The sequence below is a fragment of the Mesocricetus auratus genome, unplaced genomic scaffold (genome assembly GCF_017639785.1).
Source record: "Mesocricetus auratus isolate SY011 unplaced genomic scaffold, BCM_Maur_2.0 Super-Scaffold_100024, whole genome shotgun sequence".
In the NCBI taxonomy this organism is placed as follows: Eukaryota; Metazoa; Chordata; class Mammalia; order Rodentia; family Cricetidae; genus Mesocricetus; species Mesocricetus auratus.
This window is the reverse complement of record NW_024429205.1, coordinates 14425173-14446119: the sequence shown is the minus strand read 5'-3', so window position 1 is coordinate 14446119 and position 20947 is coordinate 14425173. Positions and strand designations below refer to the sequence as shown.

General features: G+C 46.7%; 1 long non-coding RNA gene across 1 annotated transcript; it reads left to right on the top strand.

The window, feature by feature from the left end:
* The first annotated feature begins 14278 nt into the window (after positions 1–14278).
* Positions 14279–14936, top strand: LOC121133764. The gene is made up of 2 exons (XR_005870738.1): positions 14279–14460; positions 14562–14936. It is a non-coding gene; the product is annotated as an uncharacterized LOC121133764 (long non-coding RNA).
* Positions 14937–20947: the final 6011 nt, after the last annotated feature.

The following is a 20947-nucleotide window of genomic DNA, read 5'->3' as shown; positions in this document are numbered from 1 at the left end:
CGGTGCCCAGGTCACTGCCGACTGTGTGATGGAGTCTAGGCCCCAGTGAAGCTTAGAGATGTGGAACAATGCCCAGTGTAGTTCACAGGGGCGGGGAGCTGGTACCCAGGCCCTCCCAGAGGTGTTTGTGAATGGGGATGGCTGAACCGGGGACAAGATTGCTCTGGCCAATACAGATATTAGCCTTCGTGTATTAGCAGAGACAGTTCCTGTTCCAGACTCCATTGATGGTTCAAAAGGTTCTCAAAATGGCGTCATAGTTGCTGGAGCAGGTGCCAGGCAATGGAACAGGACGGTGGGTAAGTTAAGTTCTGAAAGGTTGAAAGGTGTTCGGCCAGCAACAGGTGACTGAGCTGCTGCCCACAAATGGAACTCCCTGCCTGTGGTGGACAGTATGGAACAGAAAATGGTTGTTTACAGACATCTTTCTTCTCCTCAGCATAGAATACCCCAGGATCTGGAACCTTGTCCATCTTCAGAGTCACATAGGTTCTTTGGTTGGGGAAAGAAACCAAACCTCTAACACCAAAGGCAGTCATTTAAAAAAAAGAGGCTTTTTGTTTTGGTTTTGCTTTTTTTTTGTTGTTTTGTTCTGTTTGGGCTGTGAAGATGGCACAGCTGAGTGGGTTAAATATTTGTAAAACAAGTCAACACTCTTGAGTGTTTGAGTCTGCAGCTCCCATGTAAGCAAGCCAGGGTGTGGTAACTTGCTCCTGTAACCCTGGCGATGACAGGGTAAGACAGAAGGATCTGGGGAGTGGGGGTGAGGGTGGGGTGAGCTCACTGGCCAGCCAGTTTAGTCAATCAATGTTCTCCAGTCTCAGAGGAAGATCCTGTCTCTAAATACCCTTAAACAAAATAAAATATGAAGATCCTGTCTCTAAATACCCTTAAACAAAATAAAATATGGGAGCAATGGAGGAGGATAACTGACATTGTGACCTCTGACCTTCACATACTCATTCAATTGTAACTTCACCGGTTCTCTCTCTCTCTCTCTCTCTCTCTCTCTCTCTCTCTCTCTCTCTCTCTCTCTCTCTCTCTCTCTCTCTCTCTCTCTCTCGTTTTATTTCCGAGATAGACTCTTCCATCATCCTAGAGCTTACCAGTCACTAGTTAATCGACCGGCAAGCCCCGGGGGTCTGCCTGTGTCTGGCCATCGGTGTTGGGGTTACAAGGGAGCGTCACCAAGCCCACCAGCACCACCAGGCCTGGCTTTTTACGTGGGTACTGAGGATACAACTCAGTCAGGTCCTCGTCCTACGCACCAGGCACTACCCTTTACCAACAGAGTTGTCGTCTCCCAGACACCCCTCCCCATGGGACCACATTCTTAATCAGCAGTTCTCAATGCAATCTGCAACCCCCCCCCCAGTTTCCCAAGACTGTCTCAGGGGATCCCAAGGCCAAAATGTCTCCATAATAACATGTCGTCTTTATTTGCCCTTTTCGCTCTCGCTGTCAGCACACACAGATTTTCCCAGAGGCTATGTGACCTAATATGGCAAGGGATTAGAGGCAGAAGTGAACGTGAGAATCAGCTGCCTTCTGCTAATCCAGACACCAAAGGGAAATTTGCAAGCACGTAAAATGATGCTAGCTTTGTGATGAACGTGCTTGCTTTAGAAAACTGGGCTATTTTCTTTTCTGAGTGTGTGTGTGTGTGTGTGTGTGTGTGTGTGTGTGTGTGTGTGTGTGTGTGTGTGTAGAGGCTCAGGAACTTTCCTCAGGAACATTTATCATCTCCTTTGAAACAGGGTCTCTCACTAGGACCTGGAGCTCACCAATCGATTAGGCCAGGCTGACAGGCCAGGGAGGTGCAGGGAGGCTCCTGTCTCTGTTTCTCCAGTACTAAGAATACAAGCATGCATTCGCCAGGTCCAGCATTCCTATGTGGGTTCTGCGGGTTAAACCAGGACCCCCAGCCCAGTGCTTGTGAGGCACATTGGGATTCTCAGTTATTTATAAGACTGTTAAGTGTGCAATATATATGAAGGGACAAAACCTTTAGCCTAGCTAGAGTCAGAGGCTTCCTGATTCTGGTCTTCTCAGAGGGCTCAGAAAAGTTCTGACAGGTTTCAGGGTGAAAAGTGGCTATAGGAAGTGTTGAAGCCAGTGCACTTCCACGTGGATATTCCACTACACGGACACATGAGGGCGCTCTTACCAACCTGCAGATTTCTTGTAGCCATAGAAGCAAGGCGTGTTAGTTTTATTTACTACAGTAGCAAAGGAAAGATGTATCTCTTGACTACAGTGATACAATTTTCAACTTCTTTGTGTTCCATATATTATTATTCAGTTCCATACAGGTCATCTTCCTGGTTTGAGAGCCTCCATTTCTTAGTTCCAACTCAGAGGCCTCTCAGGTGGTGTCTTGGAAGGCAAGCCACAGGGAACTTGACAGCGTTTCCTGAAGTGGTTGCTGACACCTTGGCCTCTGGGGACTGATGAGGACGGGAGAATATTTGCAACCTTCTCTAGCAATAGCCTAGATACCCGCTCCCAGCTTTGACTGGCACATGGCAGGGATACCGCTTTGTGATATTTTGCTAAACTATGTAGATGGTGGCTTTTTATTTCTGTCCCTGTGCTAGACACCTGTGCCATCCCTAGAAAATAACCATAGTGTTCAGTGGCAGGGTTAGTACAGGGTTAGCACCTGGGGGCACTGGCATAGCCTCTGTCAATGGCCTTTCCCATAATATCATGCCATGCTTTTGCCTCTTGGAGACACATCTTTCTACATTTTGAAGGGAATTCTGCATGGTCAGCGAGCTGTTATGGGACTTAGGTGGCACCAGGCTGGGGTAACTATTGTCAACGATGACACTGTAATCTGGGTACTTATGGAAGCTGCTTCTCTCCTCTTTGGGGGGCTGGGGTAAATTAGGTTTGTAATAGGTACAGTCAGCTTTATGCCTTCCAGTGGTTCTCAACCTTCCTAATGCTGCCACCCTTTAATACAGTTCCTCGTGTTGTGGTGAGCCTGTGGTGGTGTGAACAGGTATGGCCCCCATAGACTCATGTGTTTGAATGTTTGGGCCACAGGGAGTGGCACCATTAGTAGGTGTGGCCCTGTTGGAGGAAGTGTGTCACTGTGGTAGCGGGCCTTTGAGGTCTCAGATGCTCAGGCTATGCCCAGTGTGGCACAAAAATCTCCTGCTGCTGCTTGCAGATTGAGATGCAGAACTCTTAGCTCCTTCTCCAGCACCACGTCTGTCTGCACGATGCCATGTCCCGCCGTGACGATGACGGACTAAACCTCTGAGCTGTAGGCCAGCCCCAATGAAATGTTTTCCTTTGTAAGAGTTGCTGTGACCATGGTCTCTCTTCACAGCATTAGAAACCCTAAGACAACCCCCCAATCAAAAAATTATTTTGCTGCCACTTCAAAACTGTAATTTTGCTACTGTCATGAATCGTAATGTAAATATTGGATATGCAGGATATACATGACCCTCAAGGGATCACGACCCACAGATTGAGAACCGCCGCCTTTGAAAGACTTTCTCAGTTGATGGTGAGGATGGTTGTTTGTTCGTTCGTTTGTTTGTTTTTGGAAGACAAACCAGATGGAGGCCATTACGAGGCAGGTGAGAAAGAGCTAGACAAGAAATGAGGAAAACACGGGGCGGTGATGGGAGCAGAGAGCACGTGGATGAGAAAAGAGCAGGCAACGGAAACAGGTGGCAGGTGGGCAAGAGGCCACGGAATCTCATGGAGGGGGCCTGGCAGCTCATTAGCCAGAGGAGGGAACCGGCTGGGACAGGAACAGCCAGGATAATCTCAGATGCATGGAGGACAGGAGGCACTCTCCTTCGAGATGTCAACGCCGTAGTCTCTGTTACACAGTTTCCGGAGGGGGAACCCACCCTGTGACCAGCAGCCCCTGAGGGCTGTTTCTGCTGCCTCAGTGCAGACAGCCCCTAGGTTTGTTTGACAAAGCAGGTGTGGTGCCTCTAATGCTCACTGGAGAGGGGGTGCTAGCATCAGTGCCTTTGAGAGGGGCAGGGAGAGAACTTCTTTTTCCCCTGACCCGGAAGGAGAAGGCTGGAAGCCTGTGAACCACGGGCAAACTGATGGGGTGCCTGGACCACCTGGAACCTAGATCCCAGGGCCAGCCTTGCCAGGTGCTCCTGCACAGGGAGTGTCACACAAGAGCACAGACCCACCTGACCTGAGAGACACGAGCCAAGCCGCCTCCACCGGCAGGAGTGAAGGGGGCCAGGACCCTTTAGGTTCTAGAGTTTAGAAGCTTCCAGCTCAACTTAAGAGTCAGAGAAGCATTGGCACTTCCTGGCTTTCAGAACACCTTTAGCCAGGTGTGGAGCAGAGGACGTGTGCTGGCCTTCCACCGAGGGAGAGAAAGGCCTGTAGAGGTCAGGGGTTAACCTCAGGTCTCTCTGCCTTGTTTATTTTTCATTTTATTATGTTTGTTTGTTTATTTATTTGAGTGAATTTATTAACTTCTTTATTTATGAGCATGCTTGTGGTGGTTAAGAGCTAGCTAACTTAGGGGAGTTGCTTCACTTCCTCTGTGTATGGGTCCTGGGGGATGAACTGAGGTTACTAAGCTGGGGGGGGGTGGGAACCTCTCAGGACCATCTCTCTAGCCCCCCACCTTGCTCTTGAGAGAGGTTCATATGCACATGGAACATACTTTACTGGCTGAATGATCTCCCCTTGTCTCCAAGTCTTAAGAGCCAAAAAGCAAAACAAAAACCCTTCAGGCTTTTCCCTGTCTCTGGAGCCAGCTGCTCTCCTACTGGGCTGCCGCCAGGAGCTGTGACGGTGAGGTACCATCTACAGGAAAAGCCACACTGCTTCTGTGGCCCCCAGACTGGAGAACCGGATTCGTTTTCCTGAGATTCAGCACGTGAGATTGCTTTGGCGCTCGGCCCCTGAAACTCCTCCACGCTGTAGATAAACCATTTAAAAGTCACTCTTTTGAGACTATTTCTTAGAACCTTCTCTGTCCCATGGTGGGGGTGGGGGGCGGGAGTCCGCGACGAAAAAGACAAAAACGTGCCTTAACGTCTCCCTGTACACACCCTGCTGGGGCCAGCTCCTCTAATCCCCTGCACCTGTCCCTGCTCTGCAGAGCCTGGCCACGCCCACCCTGTGAATTTCAGCTGCCCCCTTCTCTACCTGCCCCCCCCAGTCCGTTTTAGATCTTCGGTCTTGTAGCCCCTCCTCGTACTGGCCCTTCATACTCCTACCCTTTGGCTCCCATCCTCGCCTTAAAGAGGTGGTTCTCAACCTGCGGGCCGCCCCCTGTCACAGGGGTTTCCTAAAACCATCGGAAACCGCAGATAGTCACACTATGATTTACAACAGGATCGCGGTTGTGAAGTAGCAATGAAAATAATTTTGTGGTTGGGGGGTGTCCACAGCACTAGGAACGGTGTTAAAGGGTGGCTGTAATAGGAAGCTTGAGAAGCATGGCATTGCATTAAGGACACAACCCCAGACAGAGAGTGACGTCATGGGTCTGCGCAGTTCAAGCTTCAGGGGTCTGAAGGTGATAAGCGGTAGCAGGGGCAAGGAGGCTATTTTAGGCTCATTGGTAACATTAGCCAGGCAAGGACAGAATGGCCAGTTTAACTCTGCATACTGTTTCGACACATTCAGACCTGTCACGCGCAGGCAAACACCACGCCCTGTGTGCGCTCTTGCCTCTGCACAAGGGTTCGACCTCAAGCTGAACCCTATTAACTAAGTAGGAGAGATAGTCCAATTTCTGACCCCAGTCATGAAGGCTTCGATTCCCCGTAAGGGAGATCTTTTTCCTGTTCTTTTTTTTTCTCCCTTCCTGGCTTCTTTCTTTCATCATCAGTAAGGACACTGGAGAGCCATAGTATAATGTAACCGTTGTTCTTGGGAGTAAACCAGGGAGCACTAAGTACAAAGAACTATACTCAAATGGGTCTGAACTGTGTCTCCCGAGCTAATGGGATTTGTAAGGGTGTGGGGCACAGGGATGGGGGAGGGGTACCTGGAATCAGTAGGGTTGTGATGATCCTGTGCTTTAAGCGTTGTTTGCCCCTGGGGCAAGCCTGTTGCCCTGGATATGTTGTGCTGAAGGACTCAGTAGATCATCTTACAGTTTAGATATGAAGTGTCCCCATAGGCTCGCATGTTTGAACACTTCAGCCTCTGTTAGTAGTGTCATTTTGGGAGAGAGTGGAGCATTTGGGAAAGAAAGGGTGGATGGTATGGGGCAATGGGGGGCTGGCTTTTGAGGATTATAACCCAGCCCACTTCCAACCTATACTCGCTCTACTTCTCCGTGATGTGACAAGCACCCCTTATGCTCCTGCTGCCACAGTTAGAAGCTGGTGCTGTCACCATGATGGACTGTGTCCCCTCAACAATGAGCCCAAATAAGCCTCTCGTCCCTTAAGTGGCTTCAATTAGGATTTTGGTTAAAGCAATAACCAGAAAATGAATTGACAAAGTAAATTCACGGCCCATGGAGACCTTATGTTGGCAGTGACGTGGAGTGGGATTTCAGGTTTTTCTCATTCTGTGTATATGTGTGTGTGGCATATATGCATGTGAGTATCCATGTACATGTATGTGTAGGGTATACATGTACCTGTGTGCCTAGATGTGTGTGGGCCCAAGGCTGATGTTAGAATTGTCTTCAATCCCCCTTATTCTTTAAAGCAGGTTGTCTCAAACCCAGAGTTCACCAATACAGCTAGGTTCACCAGTCAGCTTGCTTCTGGGATCACGTGGCCCTGCCTTCTAAGGTTGGAATTATAGGCTGGCTGACACATCTAATTGGAATTTACATGGATCCTGGGGATTTGAACTCTGGTCTTTTTGCTTGTGCTGCAAGCACCTTAACTACCTAGTCATCTCCCCAGGTCCCAAAGGAATCTTTATAATACTCTGTTCTGCTGAAAACAGGAGATGGCATACATGTGCTATATACGTACATGAATAAACATACATGCCATGTCTTCACACATGTACCATATGTGTAATTGTACTCATTCACCTATCTACATCTCCAGACATACACACAGGAAATAATCTCTCTCAATTAGGAGCGATCAAAATTCTTTCTGGGCTCAATGGTCCCAGGGGAGCCTGGGGTTCTGTTTGACCCAACAGGTACCAGCAGAGAGGCTACCTACTGTGGGGAAAAGCCACTGTATGAGGGTGATTCCGGCTCTGCCCCCAGTGCATGGAATAATCAGGATTCATACCATATCTACACAGAGTACTAGAAAAGTCCCAGGTGTCCAGAGATCTCATTCCCCATATTCCTTGGGGTAGTCAGAGACCTGAGCTGGATTGCTCTCAGGCCAGGCACATGAGTTGGGCAGTCTGGTCTCTTCATTTGCCACACTGTACAAGTACAGCTTTCTCGAAGTGTGGTGATAAGGACAGTACTTCCTCAGTTCTCCTAGTCCAGATTTGCTTAACCATGTGGTGATGTCCACTTGACCTGGGCCGTTATTAGCAGGATGGCTGGTTAAATATTATTCTGGATACTTCTTTGAAGGTGCTTTTGAGGCCAATGGGGTGACTCCTATGTTTAATCCCAGCAGTCAGATCTCTGTGAGTTCCAGGATAGCCAGGCCTCTCTAGAAAGACTATTTTAGTTAGTGTTTCTGTTGCTGAGAAGAGACACCATGACTGTGGCAACTCTTATAAAGGAAAACATTTAATTGGAACTGGCTTACAGTTCAGAGGTTTATTCTGTTATCATGGTGGGAAATGTGGCAACATGCAGGCAGATATGGAAGAAATGACAGACATGGTGCTGGAGAGGTAGCTGAGTTCTACATCTTGATCTACAGGCAACAGGAAAAGACAGCTACACTGGGCCTGACTTGAGCATCTGAGGCCACCAAGCCCACCCACAATGACACACTTCCTCCAACAAAGCCACACCCAGTCCAGCAAGGCCGTACCTCCTAATAGTGCCATTCCCTGAGGGACTACGGAGGCCATTTTCTTCAAACCAACACAGAGACCTTGTCTCAAAAAACAAAAACAAGCAACTAAAAAAATTCAAATGAGAGACTTATTTTGAAAATAGTGGGGCTGGAGACATGGCTCAGAGGTTAAGAGCACTGACTGCTCTTCCAGAGGTCCTGAGTTCAATTCCCAGCAACCACATGGTGGCTCACAACCATCCATAAATGAGATCTGGTGCCCTCTTCTGGTTTGCAGACATACATAGAGGCAGGATGTTGTATTCATAACAAATAAATCTTTAAAAAAAAAGAAGAAAAGAAAATAGTGGACTTAAGTGAAGAATGTATAGTCTACAGTGAGGAAAAGACCAGCTTTCCCAGGCAAGGGGACCAGCGGAGGTCTTTAGTCCTGAATTGTGACAAGTGATTCCCTTCTGGTCTCCAAAAAGCCAGCCCAATCTGCATATTTTGAATTTGCATACCATTTTAGTTGCTTCTCTCATTGTTATGACCAAATGCATGACAAAGAACAACTTAAAGAAAGAAAGGTTTATCTGGGCTCATAATTTGAGAGGACACAGTCCACTGTGGCAAGGAAGTCATGGGAACAGATGCATGAGAAAAACAGCTGGTCACGTTACATCTAAAATCAGGAAGTAGGGTGTAGATGGATGTGGGGGGTTGGGCACCAGCTCACAAAAAGCAACACAGAGACTTATTATTAATTGTAAAAGCTCAGCCTGTAGCTTAGGCTTGTCCCACTAGCTCTTATACTTAAATTAACCCATTTCTGTTCATCGACGTGCTGTCACGTGACTCGTGGCTTTTACCTGTCCTCCTGTATGTCTTGTTCATGACTCCGCCTCTTTTCTCCCTGGAGACTTCTGCACAGGTCCTACCTAACCTCTTCCTGCCTAGCTATTAGCCATTCAGTTCTTTACTAAACCTATCCCAGCGACACATCTTCACACAGTATAAAGGAATATTCTGCAACAAGAGTGAGTAATGGCTGCCATTGCTTTTTCCTGTTTTAAAGAATAATTTTGTTTTTATAAATGTATGTGCATATGTCTGTATGTTAATACATGCATGTGCATGAGAGTACCTGAGGAGGTCAGATGAGGATGCTGGCTTCCCTGGAGCTGGAGTTACAGTTTGTTGTGAGCCATCTGCTGTGGATGTTAAGACCCCAACTCGGGTCCTCTGGAAGAGCAGGAAGAGTTCTAAACTGCTGAGCCATCTCTCCAGCCCTACTTTCTCCTGTTAATGCAATCTGAGATTGCAGCCTGTGGAATGATGCTACGACTAGGTCTTCCACTTCTGCTAACCTGATCTAGAAATATATCATCCCACCCACCTCCGCACTGCACAGACGTGCCCAGAGGCTTGTCTCTTAGTAGGTTCATCAACTACATTAACCATCATCACATCAGCCTTCATAACTGCGTGGGCAAGTTCTCTTAAAGACATCTCTTTATATACACACATCCTTTGGTTCTGTGTCATTGGAATATGCTGTAACTTCTCTCACCAACCTACACACCGGTGGCACTGCCATATCTGATCCAGACAGTGGATTCCACAGGTCAGTCATCAGGCAAAGGATGTGTGTAGTTCATCACTCTAAGGGATGGGTGCATTTCAAAAGAGGACGAGGCAAGCCCAAATTTGCTTTCTATACCTGAAACTGGCTAGAAAGTCTCTGCTTCTGATGATGTAGTATCCTTCCCACAAGCTGGGACAGGGCGGCATAGCCTGTGCAACTGTGGGCCGTGTCTCTGCTCCTTCGTGGCTTCAGGGCATGACCTCCCCTCAGATTCTTGAGCTGCTTTGAATTCCTGGGCCGTGTAGAGCAAAAATAGCCCCTCTTAAGTGATCAGGACCGAGCCAGGGGGGCAAGCGCTTGCTCTCAGGTCGCAGTCAGTGCAGAAGCTGATGGCAAGAGAACTAACTATGCTCACCACAGGACGTGTGCCCTACCCTACGTCCAGCTCCGCACTTGCTAAGCTCTGCCTCCATTCACAGGACCAGCTGAGGGAGGGGAAGGATGGGCCAATGCATGGGTACCTGGAGGATGCCTTATAGTTGCTTGAGAGTCTAAGGTCTGTCACACACCAGGAGCTATAACAGCTGTCCATCTGAAACCTTCGACAATAGGAGAAACTTCAGCACAGACACAGACCAAACAAGGACAAGGCACTGGTTGGAACCTAATATGCACAGCATGAATGCACTTGCTCTGTCCTGACAGCAAGATGAGAATCTCTCATCTGAGTTTGAGGGCCCATGATGGTCTAAACTCAGTCCATCAGATTTACTCGACGGGCTGGCTGATACCTAGATTGCTAGGTTCCACCTTGGAGTTTCTGAGCACATGAGTTCTGAAGTAGATATGAAGCATGGTCCTGTCTAGAAAGTTCCAGGGTGGGGCGGATTCTACTTTCATTAGTTACTATTCATTGTTGTGATAAAATACTATGACCACAGCAACTTATTTGCAGAGTTTGATTTGGTTTGTGGTTCCAGAAGGGTTGGAGTCCATCATGGTGGTAAGGTACAGCGGCAAATGACAGTCATGGCAGCTGGAGCAGAAGGCTGAGAACTCACATTTCCAAAGCCAAGCATGGCTGAGCACAGACACTCAAAGCCTGCCCCCAAGTGATGTGCTTCCTCCATCAAGGCTCTAACTCCCAATGGTTCCACAACCTCCCCAAATAGCACCACCCACTGTGGACTAGGTCTTCAAATATCTTAGCCTTTAGGGGACATTTTTCCTCCAAGCCACCATATTACTGTCTGATGATCACACTGATCGCTACCCAAGGCCGCCAGTTTCCACCGTTTCCAGCTCAGCTGGAGAGTTGTGTATTAGTCATCTTGGTGTTACTGTAACTAAATGCCTGACCTCAAACAACTCTAACAGAGAGAAGTTTTGTCTTGGCTCACGTCTTCAGAGGTGTCAGTTCATCACCATTCAGCTCCATTGTTTTGGGGCATCTGCTGAGGTACCACATCATGGTGGGGGTGGGGTGGGGGTGAGGATGCTGCTCATCTCATGGTGACTGGGAAACGAGGAGGGAAATGGTCAGGGGCTTGAGCTCTAGCTGCCCCTCCAAGTACATACTCTCAATGACCTGCTTCCTGTTGTGGGGTAATCTTTTTGTACCCTGGGAAAATGTGTCTCTTCCCAGGCACCTTCTGATTGGTGTAATAAAGGACTGAATGGCCAATAGCTAGGCAGGAGAGGACAGGCAGGACTTCCTGGGAAAGACAAGAAGAACTCTGGGAAGAATCTAAGGTGTGCAGGATTCGCCAGTGCGGTGTGGAGGGAGTCGGAAATACAGTATGGAGGAGCGGTAATGAGCCACATGGTGGAACATAGATTAATATAAATGGGTTAATTTAAGTTGTAAGAGCTAGTTGGGAACAAGCCTAAGCTAAGGCCAAGCTTTCATAGGTAATTATGAAATTAAGTAGTCTCCATGTCATTACTTGGGAACTGGTGGTCCAAAGTCTGACTACAGCTTCCCATTAGACCCACCCTTAAATGTTCTACTACCCCCCAATAACATCATAGGCTGGAGATCAAGCCTTTAACACACAGACATTTTAACAAGCTCATTAAAGAATACAGATCCTTGGGTTCCTCTACCAATATGTTGGGCCAGTGTATTCTATATGGGAGCGGGGGCTAGCATCTGTGCTCTAAAATAGTCTTCAAGTTGCTTTGGGCTTTGATTTGAGAAACACAAAGTGGTTCTTCTTGTTTTAATCTGTATGTAGATGGTTTTGTGTGTGAACATGTATGCACTAGGGTATGTGCACATGTGAATGCACACATGGAAGCATGGATTAACCCTGGATGTCTTCCTTGATTACTCTTCCCCCTTGTTTTTAAATTGCATTTTATGTGTGTGTGTATGTTGTCTTAGCTAAGGTCACTATTGCTGTCATAAATACGGTGACACAAAGCAGTTTGGAGAGGGAAGGGTTTATTTGGCTCATGCTTCCACACTGTAGTCCATCACTGAAGCAAGTCAGGACAGGAATCTGGAGGGAGGAGCTGATAAGAAGCCATGGAGGGTGCTGCTTACAGGCTTCTGCTCATGGCTTGCTCAGCCTGCTTCCTTATACAACTCAGATTCCCCAGCCTAGGAATGGCATCGCCTGCAATGGTCTGGCCCTCCCCCATCAATCACTAACTAAAAATATACCCTACAGGCCTCCTTACAGCCCCATTTTATGGAAGTATTTTCTTCCTCCTCTCAGATGACTTTAGCTTATGACAAGTTGACAGTAAGCTAGCCAGCACAGTGTTTTGCCTGCATGCATAAATGTGTGGGTACCTGATGTCCTCAGAGGTCAGAAGATGACACTGGGGTCTGGAGGACTGAAATCACAGGTGGTTGTGAACGGCCATCCTCTTCAGGAGCCATCCCTTTAGCTATTTCTATCTTGTTTTTTGAGACAGGGTCTCTCAGTAAATTTGGAGCTCATGGGTTTGGCTAGGCTGAACTGCAGGGATCTTCCTGTCTCCAGCTCACCAGTGCTGGGCTTATAGGTATGGCTGCTGTGCCAACACCTTAAGAGGGTGCTGAGGAAGCATCTGAATCCAGGCCCTCATGCTTACACAGAATCACTTTATTGACTGAGCTCTCTCCAGACCTAGCAATGAAAATATTATGTATCTTGTTATGGGTATTAAAATTGTATAATATTAAATCGGTATAGTACATGCTGATATGTATATTTACTAATTTGTAGGGAGACTTCTCTTTCCCACCTACCAGGTCCCAAATAACTGATATGGAGACTCAATATTAATTATAAATACTCAATCCATAGCTCATGCTTATTGTGAACTAACTCTTACAACTTAAATTAACCAATTTGTATTAATCTGCATTCAGCCACAAGGCATTACCTCTCTTTCATTTTGCACCTCTTGTTTCTGTGTCTGGCTGACTACTCCTCGGACTCTGCCCTTCTTCTTCCCAGGATCCCTAGTCTGGTTCTCCTGCTTAACCTTATCCTGTTCAGCTATTGGCCAGTCAGCCTCTTTTTTAAACTAATCACAACAACATATATTCACACAGTATAAAGGAATATCACACACACACACACACACACACATCTTAGTGTGTCTGTGTTGCCTTCATGTGCTTGACTATGGAATGGCACGTGCGCACAGAAGTACATGTTATGGAGGTCAGAGGACAACCTGTGGACTTGCTTCTGTCTTCTCATCCTTGTGTGCACTCTGGGAATTGAACTCAGGTTGTCAGACATTTACACAGCGAGCACCTTTTTACCCACTGAGCTGTCTTGTTGGCCATGGGTGTTCATTTTTATAGCATCATGGATAATTTAAGAGTATTTTCAAGGCACAGCTTCTCTGTGTTGCCCTGGCTGTCCTGGAATATGCTTCGCGTAGACCAGGCTGGCCTCTGAACTCACAGAGATCTGCCTGCCTCTGTCTCCCGTGTTGGGATTAAATGTATGTGCCGTCATAGCTTACATTTTTTTATATAATAATTACTTGCCTTTCTTCTTTCTTGGAACTGCATATGAGCTCCCAAACAACTCTTGTTAAAGAGTTCAAAGGCTTGTGGAACTTACACAGTGACCTAATGTGGAGACCGACGAAGCTGAGAAAGATGTGCTTGATATCCCGATTTTAATATAAAATTTAAGCTTTAGTGAGAAGTCAGTCTTGTTCTAATGCTAGAAAGTTCTAGAAGAAGTGGCACACTTGTGAAAGTAGTTTAAAGAAAACAAGTCAGGAAACTCCTCACTATGGCAGAGCGGGTCACTTGGCCACCAGTGTCACACTTGAAGTCACACAGCTTCTTCCACCAGAGTGAATAAGATGAAGCTTTTGTTAATATGTAAATAAACCCAGACTGATTCTGAAGACTGTGCAGGATTGCCTCCGCCCCTGTTATACCCCAAGTACTAAGCTGGGCAGATCTTTAATAACTATAATTAAATTGTTGAGCTATAATCAAAGAATGTAATTTCAAAACAAAAATGGTTGCATTCACATTCCCAGCACTGTGGTGAAGGGAAATCGAAGAGAGTGCATCTTGTATTCTGGCCAGGGAAGAGAACTTGGTGATGAATCAAGGGAACCACAGCTTCATGTTTCATGCCCAAACACAGACCCAGAAGCCCTCGGTGGCTTCCTGCTGAGTTGGAACTGGACCTTTCCGAGGAGGGGCGTGGTCTGAAGGAGTTACTTGCATTGAGTCCTTTCTTCTTGCCTAGTCTGAGGTTTGGGTGAGGCAATACCGGGTGAGAACAAATCTCCCAGAGCCCCAAGTCTCCTGACCACTCTGCAGAACACCATAAGCAAAGGCCCGATACTGTGTTAAGCAACAATGAGTTTGTTTGTCCTGGAAGCCTGTCTGCTAGGGGACAGTGACTACATTCCAGGGACTTAGAGAGGAAAGGCTGAAATGCTGAGGACATCAAACTTGCTGCTGCCTGCAGTGGGAGCCACTGTAGATCCTGGAGGACAGAGGTAATCTCGTCATTGACCCAAATGCTGAGGACCAAGGAAGGAGAAGACAGACATCTGTAAGCTGGCTGTGCTGAGCAGTTTCTCCTTCTTTCTCTGCCCAGATCTAGTGTCTGCTCTGCTGTGTGCTAAGGACTCTGAAGATTACACCAAGTGCCATCCTTGCTAAGGAAGACCCCACAGGAAAGCAGACAGTGGGGCAAAAATAAGATGGGATGTTTATTGTTTCCTTGCCATGCTGAGCTGGAATTCTTAAACTGTGGGGAACCTGGAATCTACTAGGTTCGTGTGAAGAGTGCCCAGCCACCACCCCTCCGGGCTGCTGTCGCTAGTCCTTAGGTGCCCCTCATGTAGTTTTCCTGGAAGAAAATACAGGCTGAATTTCAGATAATGAATATCATAGTATAACTATGTTTCAAATGTTATAACTTTAAGAATAACTTACAGGACATACCCTAGAATATTTATTTATATGAAATGCAAATTTTGCTTGGCATCTCATTTGTATTTTTATTTACCAAATCTGGGAACCCTACCACAGTCCTCTTAATTGTACCCCCCAGTCTGTAACAGTCCCTTCATTAAGCCCTCAGCAGAGCCTCTGACGGCCTTTCCTTTTCATGTTGGTTCCAGCTCAGAACCTTCCAATTCCCACTGAGAGTCTTGGTATTACAGCAGCTTGCTCTGTCTCTCTGGGAACAGGCCCTTTGCCAGCTCCCTGGGTCAGTCAGCAAGCACTGTCTCTCCAATACATAACACCTAGAGGTACCAAGGAGTCTCTCTCCTGAATCAAGATAGACCGGTTCTCTCCACAGGGTGGAGCCTATGTTATGTTGCCTCGGAGAACAAGGTGAACCCACTTTGACCTTCCCCATGAGCCCCAATGAGTGGGCAGAAATAGACAGCAAAATATTCATTCTGGAGGCAGCACATGGCTTCACCATGAAGCTGTTTTACACGCTGGGCTCTGGTATGCCCCGGTGAGTGGGTGGCTTTATCTGCTTTGAAGTTAAGCTTCTCAGTCAATAGCTGCGGATCTAACTGTTGCACTCCCAAGTTTTGGGGAGGAATAGAGATAGTCTGTGTAAGACTTTTGGCACACAGAAGGCATCGACCAAATGGTTATAGTGGTCATTGCAATCACATATGTACAGCTGTCTCCTCCAAGCTAAACCCCCTCAAGGCCAGGAAGACAGGAGTCTTTCCCATATATGACATTCTAGAATCTGGCCCACGGGCTGGGCTACGGAGGTGCTCCTAAATGTCATTTGAGTGGATTTAAGTTGAGTTGACCATCTGACCAAGGTCACAGAATGAACAGAGGGAGTTATGTCACTCAGAGTTGAGCTACTGAGGAGACAGTTGATGATGAAGAGACCAACTCTGAGCCTCAGAGGTCCTGCTAGGACCTTGAAGTCTAAGTCACATTTCAGAAGACTAAGCTTGACCATCTTTGTGGGTTTTCTCTGTGCCAGTGACCTAGCTTTTCTGGAACTTTGAATATACACATCACCATTTGTTGTATGACCCGGCGCAGGAGTGGATGAAGGTAGGAACTTCTAGGGCGGTGACCTCCTTCCGATGGCATTTCAGGCCTGTGCCTGGCCTTCCATAGCCTTTTCTCCTTTGAAGCAGTGGAATTGCTTCTCCAGTTATTTTCCCTTGGGGCCATGGCTCTCATCAGCTCAGAGCTGCCTTGGCCAGTAGCCCAGAGACTTTGGAGCTACATTGCAAAGGGACCAGGAGGAAAGGGGCTCATTTAGGAAGCCTCCAGATGTAGCTCAGACATCCTGACTCCCAGGATGTCTGACACCTCTGTTTTGGTGTAGGGTTTGGTGCAGTCTCTATCGGAGGTCACCCAGTCAGACCTCATCTGGGTTTTGCTAAATAAACACAGCAGCACCTGGACACAGAAGTCGGAGCCATGCCCCGCCTCAGATCTCCCGAGCACACTATGTTCCCAGCTATCTGGAGCCAGGCCAGGTCTAAACCAGGGAGGACAAAGAGGATGAGAACTGCCCACCTACTGCCTTGAGGATTTAGGCACAGTTCCCTTTCCCAGATGCTGTCCTGTAGGGAGGAGGAAGGAGGGTACCAAATGTGACATGGAGCCTAGATAACCAGTCAACCACTGAGCAAATTGTGCAGGTAGCCCCAGGTCATTAGCCGTGTTGAGATAGCCTTCTTGGCAGTACGCTACCTTTGAGTCACCTGCGCTTCTGTAAGTGACCCCAATAAATTCACTGGTTCAATCAGCTAGACTTGCTAGGATAGTTTCTTTGATTTGTTTTTGGTGTCCTGTTTGGGGTAAACAGATGTTTGAAAGGTCATGCAATACCAGAGCACCTGTTGCCTGAAGTCTACATTGCTTTTCACTTGACATCATTTATTATAGAAGCAGCTAAGTTCTCACGTGTCACATCCGCCTGTGTGGCCTCTTTCCTCGTGTTTTCTTGGGTTTTGATGATATGTTATAGCATTAGTGGTTCACCTACTAGACCCCATCTTCACACCTCACCACCATCCTTGACAAGCCTGGGGGCCCTTCAGGGACAGAGACTATGTCTCCCCAGTGTGGAATGAAAGAAGTGGCTGGGTGACTAAGTAAATGGTTTCCACTTTCTCGATGGAAAAAGCTAAAACATGGGTAGATGGGACCAGGCCCCTCAACGTTATGCACGTGTATCAAAAACATAAAACATGCTTCAAATCGAATCTGTTACGATCAAGGTGAGGCTAAACATTTGCTCAGTTACTTCCGTCTGCTCTTCTTGAAAACGGGGAGAAGGGTGTTTGAAGGAGAAGAGAAGACAAAGTGTCTAGGGCAGTGGTTCTCCACCTGTGGGTCGTGACTTCTCTGGGGTCAACTGACCCTTTTACAGGGGCCACCTAAAGCCATCAGAAAACACAGATATTTACATTGTTATTCATAACAGAAGTAAAATTACAGTCATGAAGTAGCAATGAAAGTAATTTTATGGTCGGGGGTCACCCCAACATGAGGAACCGTATTAAAAGATCACAGCATTAGGAAGGTTGAGAACCACTGCTATGGAGGGTCTGTGTTTGGAGAACATGCTTTCTTAACAGGCCTCGCCTTTGCAGGGTGATGTAAGTCAGAGACCTTGGAGGAAGCCCAGGTTCTAAGGCTTGCAGCTGGGTAGCCTTCAGCAACTGAATTCAGTACTCTGCCCGCTAGTCTCCTCATTTGCCTGAGGAACTGAATACTATAATGCTTTCTCTATCGTTGGAGAGCACGCGCCCAGGAGAAATCTCATCAGGGAAGTCCAGCTAAGTGCATCTCCCATGTTTTCCACCATGTTTCGAAGCAACACCAAGACCGTCACCAGAGGTTGGCACATGTGCTGCCGTTTGTCAGCATCAGCTATGCTTCTCTGTAGTGTACTAGTCTGTGGTATTCTGTTGCAACATCAGTCCTTCTGTGATTGGTTGACACACACCCATGGGGAGGGACATACGCTGTACCCAGTCCAACAATTCCAGTGCTAATGTCTTCTGGCACAACTTTTAGCTATTTCCAGACAAAATGGTGAACCACCTACCTGGGTCTCCTGAGGTCAAGTTGACATGTCAAATCAATTATGGTAGGACTGGACTGTGCGACTGAGAAGTGTGCTTGTTGTGTAGAAGGCAGACAACAGATCTTCCTCCTTATATTCAAAGTCTGACTCATGGATCCCTGCTCACTGGAGTACAGTAACCATGGAGGACACATCAAGTTGCTTTCTAGGTTCCTGGTTGGTTGTTTCCCCAGAGATCCTGCTCCAGTATGCTGGGAATGTGCCTTTAGGTGTAAGGTTGTGTATTGGAAAGAGTTCCCTGGAGGATCAGAACCAATATAATGTATGGATATGTCTGTAATACAAGGCAACATGTTAGATTGTGCAGGATAATCCCCCAATGCTCATCTGTGTGCTGGAGAGGTAGCAGGCCAATCCAAGAAGCTGGACGTCTCAGTGGTCCAAATCTGCTACTACAGACTTAGAAGTTTCCCCTAAAAGATTCTTGTGTCAAGTCCATGTGGAAAGACCAGAGAAGCTAGAATTTGATTCCCGGAGACAATGGCAGTAGTGATAAAACCTTCATTCAGATAGGGGCTTGTAAATGCAAACATATTGCCTTCCTCTGATTTCATCTAGGATGCTAGCCTGTTGGAAGGTTCTGTCTAGATTCCCAGTGACCTCTCCCAACCCAGTCATTGTCCCACACATCAATCTTTTCTGGAACACTCCTGTAGACACATAGGTATATTTCACCATTCCTAGACTGTCTTTATCAAGTCCAGTTGACAACCAAGACCTGTGATTATAGACTGGGACCTGCAAAGCCTGCATTCCTTCCCTCTCTGAGTATTTGGGTGGTGTGGGAAAAGAAAGAGAAAGCTCGGTTTCGTTAAAAAAAAATAACTATAGAGCTTGACAGTTAATCTTGAACATCAACTTTATCAGGTTAGGAAATGCCGAGGAGATTAATAAAGCACACCTTTGGGGTGTGTCTGTGATTGTGTTTCTAGAGATAGATCATGAGGGTGCCAAGTCATAACAGGATTAATCTCTTGATGTAGCATAACACAGTGGCATTATTGGGAAGTGTCAAAAGCTGGGAGATGGGGCCTAGCTGGATTAAGTGGGTCACTGGAGGCATATGTTTGGGGCTGTATCTCACCCATGCATCTTCTCTGCCTCCTGGCTTCCATGGTGTAAACTATTCTCTTCTGCCATGCCCTCCCCACCATGGTGATACCTGAAACACTGTGAACCCAAATAAAGAATTCCTCCCCTTTAAGTCATTTTCAGGTAATTTTAGTGACAGCAGCATAAAACTAAGGAATGAAGAGAACTAACTTGGGAATCATTAGGCTTTCCTAGTTCTGGTAGCAAGCAATGAAGAAATGGCACGATTTCAGAGGGTCCTTGAGACATTAATTAATAAAAGTTTAACAAGCCAGGTTACTGCTGATGTGATGGTCTTAGGCCCTTCACTGTATAACCTTCTTTGAACAGTTAATCCATAGCAAAATCTGTACTCACAAGACATGCAGAAACATGACAGAAAACCATCTACCAATATTGGAGGGTATGAAATTCACTGCTGCAGATACGCTTCTTAAGTCTTGTAAAGTTTTTATGTTTGGCATACATGGCAGAGGTATGTCAACTGCTCTCATAGGTCTGTTGGTTTTGCTGCATGTATTTTTGAGGTTATTTAATAGGTTTTATGTAGGTCTATTGAGTGTTTTGCCTCCAGCTGTGACCCTCTTAATCTCTGGAAATGTTTTGTCTTTAAAAATGCATTTTGTCTGACATCAAGTTCCTCTTGTTACTATTTGTTTACTTTATATCCTCCCACTCTTTGATTTTTTTCTAGGAGTATTTCAGGTAAACAGAAGATTTGTTGAGTTTAAAAAGAAAAAGACTAATTTAAAAATATATTACTTGAGACAGGCTGTCTTAGTCACTGTCCTATTGCTGCGAAGAGACACCATGACCAAGGCAACTCTTACTAAAGAAAACATTTAATTGGAGGCTCGATTACAGTTCCAGAGGGTCAGTCCATTATCATCATGGCTGGAAGCATGGCGGAACTCATGGTGCTGGAGAAGTAACTTAGAGCTACATCCTGATATACAGGCCAAGAGATTAAGGGGCGGGAGTGTGGGGGCCTGAGCCTGGCCTGGGATTTTGAAACTACAAAGCCCATCCCCAGTGACACACTTCCTCCAAAAATGCCATACCTGGCAATTCTCCTCAAATATTGCCACTCCTTGAAGACGAAGTATTCAAATATATGAACCCATAGCGGGGGAATTCTTCTTCAATCCACTCCACGTGGGTCTCTCTATGTTTTGGCTGGTCTGGAACTCACTACATAGATAAGGCTGGCCCCAAACTCATACTGATCCCTCTGTTTCTGCCTCAGGAGTGCTGAGATTAAAGGTGTGTGCTACAGTGCCCAACTAGTCTTTTAGTAGGAAATTTAGGAAAAAAAATAACTGGCTCTGGGGGTTGCATAGATAGCTCAGCCAGTACACTTTCCATACAAATGTGAGGTCCTAGTTTTGATGCCCAGCACCCATTAGAAAACCAGATTTGAGCCGGGCGTTGGTGGCACACGCCTTTAATCCCAGCACTCGGGAGGCAGAGGCAGGCGGATCTCTGTGAGTTCGAGACCAGCCTGGACTACCAAGCGAGTTCCAGGACAGCCTCCAAAGCCACAGAGAAACCCTGTCTCGAAAAAACCAAAAAAAAAAAAGAAAAAAGAAAAAGAAAAAGAAAAAGAAAAAAGAAAAAAACAAAAAGAAAACCAGATTTGGCAGTGTGTCAGCAGCCCTCAGTGCTGGGGTTGCAGAGAAAGGAAGATCCTTGGAGCTCAATGCCCAGTCATCTTAGCTCAGTGGGTGAGCCCTGGATTCCAATGAGAAATCCTGTCTCCAAAGACAAGGTACATGAAAGCCTGAGGACAACACCTG